Source organism: Cupressus sempervirens, chromosome 11 (genome assembly GCF_028749045.1).
Source record: "Cupressus sempervirens isolate cs-2001-9-10 chromosome 11, ASM2874904v1, whole genome shotgun sequence".
Classification (NCBI taxonomy): domain Eukaryota; kingdom Viridiplantae; phylum Streptophyta; class Pinopsida; order Cupressales; family Cupressaceae; genus Cupressus; species Cupressus sempervirens.
Window position 1 is genome coordinate 794,025,585 of NC_143128.1, and position 6,712 is coordinate 794,032,296.

Consider the following 6,712-nt stretch of genomic DNA (forward strand, 5'->3'; position numbering starts at 1 on the left):
TTAACTCCAATGTTATTCAACCCAAAGTAACAAGACTCAGACTCAGCTCTAACTCAACAAGGGCAATTCAACTCGTGACCTAGCTTGGGCTTGGTCATGACTCAACAATGACTCGGTGAGTCATGGTATATTAATTGAAAAATATTAGAGAAATATTATATATTTGATGATGTGGTAGGTCAGGGTCACGGTTCATTTTGACACAGTAGGGGTAACTTGACTTGCTGACCCAGGTGACTCGCATGACTCGCGGTGAGTGTCATTACTATGATTCAACCTATTGATAGAGCCAAGCCTCAAATATATAGAGAGCCTATGCTTCATATTAATATAGGGGAAAACATCATTGAAATACAACTATAATTGTGAGACCATAGTTACATCACCCTGGGGAATGGGGGGACAAGTTTCTAGGATGGGAGAACAAAGGGGCTTTAATTTGGGGATAGTGAGGGGACAATAGGGAATAGTGGCGAGGGACTAGAGGGGGTGTGTATATAAATACATATGGTACTTAAAATAGTAGTTATGAAAAGATGTATTGCAATATAAGATACAAAGATGTAAAAGAATAAATACTTGAATATTTCTTTGAACTGGTACATCGAACATTGAACATAAATAGTTGAATCAGAAAATAGTTAACACCAAGATGTCCCCCATCCTCAATAGGGGTGGCAAATCTAGTGGCATTTTTGAGGATGGGGAGATAGAGTCCCCAAGTCCTCGATGCATCCAAGTCTCTAGGACATGGGGTAAAAAAGGGGGAGACACATCCCCATGTTACTATGTGTGAGACTCTACATATATATTAAAAGCTTCACAAATACCAATAAATATGAATGAATCTTCAAAAGTCCACCTAATAACTTTATGTATTTTAGGGGGGCTATTTTTCACCAATTGGTTAGAACTTCACAAATGTTCCTAAAATCACATTCTACAATTACAAAATTTTAAAAATAATATGTTACAATTTTATAAAATATGGATAAACTATTTAAGTTGTCAAATATACATTTGTTTTAGTAGTAATTTTCACGATTTACCTCAAAAATTGTCTACATTTTATATTTTATGAATTTTTTAGCTACAAACATATCCTCCCAAAATTCCTTTCATTTCTCGTATAAGTTGACTTGAAGATCTGACACTCAATAAAATAGATTAAAAAGCATGTGAAAACAACTATGTTACCAAATTCTTCCCTGGCAATCCCAAAGTCTGGTCTGGTTCTTGCAAAAATATGGTCCTTTTCATATTCTTGGAGAGGTCTGCCCAAATTCTATCAGACAAACTCAGAACTAACTTTACCGTTGTTATGGCAAATTAGCAAATCTGTAGCTATGTTTTTTTTGGTATATTTTTCCCAATACAACCCTCCAATCCTAAAATAGACCATTAGAAAGGATAAACATATAAAATTATTTGTTGCTACATGCACACATCCAATGTAATTAACCTTTTCTGACATTTTTCTAGTAACAATTCAGATTTTGGCATGTTTTAATTCATAGTGTAATAATTTGACCATTGTAGTTACTTGAGGGTGTGGTAATTGATATTGATCTTCTATCATTGTTTTAGGCAAAGGATTCTACTAAACAACCTTTGGGCCTTAATGGAACAAAATTGTAAGTGTTTTGCTTTGGGTTGAATATAACCATTATTGGTTCAATCTAGTTTAAAATCTTTTCACTAATTGAATGCAAAATAAATTTTATTTGTTTCTTCTTTTGTATTCAGGAGGGACATATCCATGAAAATTGAGTTGTCCAAGGTTAGGCCAAAGAAAAAAAGTCCACCAGTTAAAATTAGTCGATGCAAAATTGCATATATTGGTAACCTTCCTCGAGTTGTTGAGGAAGATGATATCGAACAATTTTTCAAGGACTCTAAAATAGAGTCAGTAAGTTTAGCATCATATAAAATAGGGCTCCGCCACTGCCATGGTTTTGGACATGTATTCTTTGCTGATGATGAATCCCTAGAAAATTCCATGAAAAAAGATAATGTGAAATTATATGACAGGCCAATCAAGGTTTCTTATCTACTCAAGAAGTATACTGAACCAAGTAGGAGTTCAAAACTATATTTAGATGAGTAGCACTCTTGTGCATTGCGAGGGCTAACAATGATATTAGACAAAGCAATTGGTGCATGATTTCTAGCATCAACCAAGTGTTTGGCAATATCAAGAATTGAAAACATTTGTACAGAATTAAAAGTTTTTGATTGGGGCTGCAAGTCTTTATGGGTGCAAGGGTTTCAAAATAATTTTCAATCTTGCATAAATCTTTCACGAGTGACCCTCAAAATGTGTTTTTTCTAGAATGATTATTAAAAAATTGTGTTGACATCTTTACAAGATGTTAAATAGTTTCACTTAGCTTTGATATATTTCACTGGCATTTTAATTAGAACTGTGACTTGTGTGGGATTAGGCTCATGGTACCTAAATGATTTTATTTCCTCACTTATATTGAACAATAACTAGATTCATGTAATGTGTTAAATGGTGGATGTAGTAAGCTTTTTGTGTTGCTTAGGAAATTCCTTTGTGTTGTGAGAGAGGAATTGAAGGAAATGTGACATTTAGTTTCTGTCGCAAGTTTTCTATATTTTGATTCTGGCCATTTAAATCCTTGAAAAGCCCAAACATTGTTCAACTTGAGTAGATTTTGTGTCCTTTTGAAATAAAAAGGGGAACTATTTCCTTCAACTAACACTTGTTTATTAGTACCAAGAAATAGTATATTATAACTCTTGAAGTTGCAACAATTTATAGCTATCTGAACTTGCAGATGCACAAACTAAACTATTGTATGCAACAAGTTTTTCTACACATTCTTTTAAGGTGCATGTAAATGGATACATCTAAGGAGAAAACTAAAATGCATGCCTTATGAAGGGGAAACTCATGCAAAGGGAAATGTCCTAATAGCAAATTGAAAAAGATGCCTTACAAAGAGGTCATTTTGTGTTTTTTAAAGGTTGTCTTTAGATGAGGTTTAGTAGTAAATCTTTATACGAGGTTGAGGTTTATTTTGTTGGATAGTCACAGGCCATGTGGAAGGGATATATTCTTTTGACTAGTACCTTTAAGTTGAGTTTATATAGGGCACTTTCTATTGACTTGTACATTTATGTTGTAGGAAAAGGTTATCTATTCATTTGGGTATAGAAACCAAGACTCCTAGGAATTTCTAATAAAATAACTTTAAGCTGATCAAATTAAATTCTTTCTTGTAAAAGTATTATCACTGGCCAAAGTTTAGAAGACCATCTAGATGCAACTAAACAAAATTTGGATGTGGGCTGCATTTTTTCCAGATGAGATGGCAAAAAATCTTTTATGTATTTATGAGTTTGATAATAGGTTCTATAGGTGAAGAATTGTTGTAATAATTGTTGTATGTGTTTCAAGCACTTTATGAAAGGATAGATAATTTAATGACCAACCATGAGATAGCACAAGAAGCCAAATACCATTGTTGCATGAGGTGTTGTGGTCTCAACATGGCATAGCATACCAACAAGAAAGTTACATTGTGTGTTTTCTAGGGACGAGACAATATAATGTTGTTTCTTGGTCTTCTAAAGTACTTGGAACTGTAATTGTGTTTGTCTAAAGGCTTAGAATTAAAATCCTTACAAGTGTTTTAGGAGTTACAATTGAGACATTTGGCATATGTAGAATGCTTTACCTATATTTCCAGATTTGTAAATCTCTTTGTACTGGCTTCAATCTAAACTATTTAAGTACAATTCATTCATTATTGGAGACAATGTGAAGATTGCACTAAGAGAGGTTATTCTTTGTATAACCCTATTACCCAAACTAGAATTGGTGTCTCCAATAAAAGTTAGCATTTAAAATGATTACAATGTTTCAACATAATAACTTACAAAGGACATCTCAGTATTTTAGAGTTTTCACTCATTTCAAAAAGAATTTTAGCAAATTCATCTCAGAACTAAAACAATGGATTCCAAATGAAAATCATAAGTAGAAAATGTAACTTACAAAGTTGTATTGACAAGATGCATCATGCACTTCTTGTATGTATGACATTGTCCAACAAGATCTATAATCACTTCCTGCTTCAAACCCTGCATATTGTAGCTGTTCCAATTACAAATCTAAGCCTTGTAAAATAGCTTCAATACTACTAATGCATGTATGATCATATTCATTTTTTTATGTCCTTGAAAATCATTATGTTGATATTTAATCCAAAAATATACCCTCATATTATAAAGTACAAAAAGTAAAATATGCTCCCAAATGTTGTAACATATATTAAATAGAAAGCATTTGCAAAAGTATCCCTCAAGAAAAATACCACACAGCTAGGAAAATATGCTCAATATTGAAGTAGAGACTTTCAGTAGCATAACAACTATAAGGAATTTAGTCTTAACATGAAACTTAGTAAATTAGTTGCAAATTTATCTAGCTAACTATCTAGGAGAATGAGAGAAACTTGCAAATTAACTCTAATTTATAATTGTAGGCTAAGCATCTGAGAGAACTAAAGAGAGACTTGCAATTTAATTTAAGTTATGGTATTTAGCATTCCAACTTATAGATTGGACTTGTGAAGTTATAGTAGTAATATGATCCAAGGTATCTAATGTTTCAAAGATTTTTATAAACTTGACTGAACACTTCAATTTTTTATAAAATTTGACTAAACTCTATTAAACAAAATCAGATTGCACACAACTGTTAAATATTAAGAACTTTTAGTGATGCAAAAATATTTGAAGAAGGTTACATGTATCAATTTATATATGGTCATTGGCAGATGCATGACTATCACTATAGGGACCCCTTCTTAAGCCTGCATTTCTAGTCGAGCAACAGAAGTCAGGGTACAATCTGGGTATGTCAATGCAAGACATAGATTATATATATATAGAATCCTAAAACTTCTATATCCATAAAAGCTAGAACCATATTAATCTTTTTAAACTATATTAATAAAATACTATGTCATTATTCATATTAAAATGGTAATGTAACCTTAAAACAAAATTTAGTGCCATGAATCCTAAGGTTGAATGAAAATGGTAGAATGAAGAGTTTAGCTTGAAGCTTTGAGCTGTATATATTGACCAAATATATGGCATATATATAATCTACACTCAGGGTCCTTAGTCTTGTCATATTAGGGCCTACACTTGACATATTGGGGATAGGGCCCTTGGTATTAATGAAGCCCTCTAATTCACCAGATTTGCAGAAAATTCACAATTTGATCTACTTTGTATTATGCTATAACTTATTCACCTAAATATTACCATAAATTCTTAAACTTTGATAAAGCTATTATCATATTCTGAATAAATACTATTGTTGATTTCAAGGGTAGTTCAAACACAAGAATTTCATGATCAACACATTTTAAAAATGAGTTAAAACAAACTCTCTACATTGCATCCACAATAGTTTAACATTTTCAACTAGTTATCCAAAATATAACCAAGGGAAAAAATCTCACGAGTAGGACAATTCTAATCAAATATTTTAAATAGACCTGGCCTATAAACACAATTCACCTCAACAACTAAGCTAACATCAAGAGGAAAAACAAGAGACATATAGCTATAGAACCTAGCTCACTCACAAGCAAGCATGTGCCCTCATCAGCAATCCTATCAACATGCTTCTGTGAAGTAAAAATAATAATAATAAACCTCGTAGACTCATTCTCATGAAGATAGAACAAGAATACCAAAAATCTCATTAGAACCATTTTCATTGGAGCTAATAAAAAAAGCACATTAAGCTTTAAACCTTGTTTGTGTTCCTCAAGTTAAATGCTTGCAAAACCAACATTCAATAACACCATTTTCAGGCTGCATATAAATGTCCATGGCACTGCCCTCACTGTCTTTACCAGCATAATCATTTTTCAAGGGTGGAACTTACTTTTCATTTCATCCTCATGTGCACCTACTTGCAATAGGGTGAATAGTGACACAACATTTCTCAACAAAATAAAAACCTTGGAGTACACATCTAGTAGATGCTAAGTTTTAAATTTTTATTCTTTGATCGAAATTGTGCTTCAGTACCATTGTGACCTTTTCAAACCTTCGTAACCATTGTAAAGAATTCAATAAAGAAGTTATCAAATTCTTCCCCAAAGATGGAGATGAATCTTTGATCAACCATTTCTATTAGAATGATATTGTAGTATTTACCCATAATGGTCATATAAGTCACCTAATGCATAGTTCAGAATATCATTATTGACAACTACTACTGAGGGAAAAAAAAAAGGATAAATATATAAAGGGAACAAAATGATCAAATATCAAATATTGTAGGTAGCCTCACATAAATCCCATATCACATTTTCATTGTATGTTATGGGCAACAATATTTGTGGATCATTTTAGACCTACGAGATGTAAAGTATCCATTTTATGTTAGTTTGAGCTTCACTTGGTTTCAAGAATACTATCATATTCTCTACTTAACAAGGCCAACCACATGAAGTTGGAAGCTCATCTGGCCTCACCCCCCTCCCCCTAACATCAATCTAAAGTACCCATTATAATCTAATTACATACTTCATTCATTCATTCATCTATTTATGAACTATAACATTCAATCAATACAATCACATAACATTCATTAATACACAATACTAACCAAAATTTCATTAACACATAACAATATTCATTAACATAAAATAAA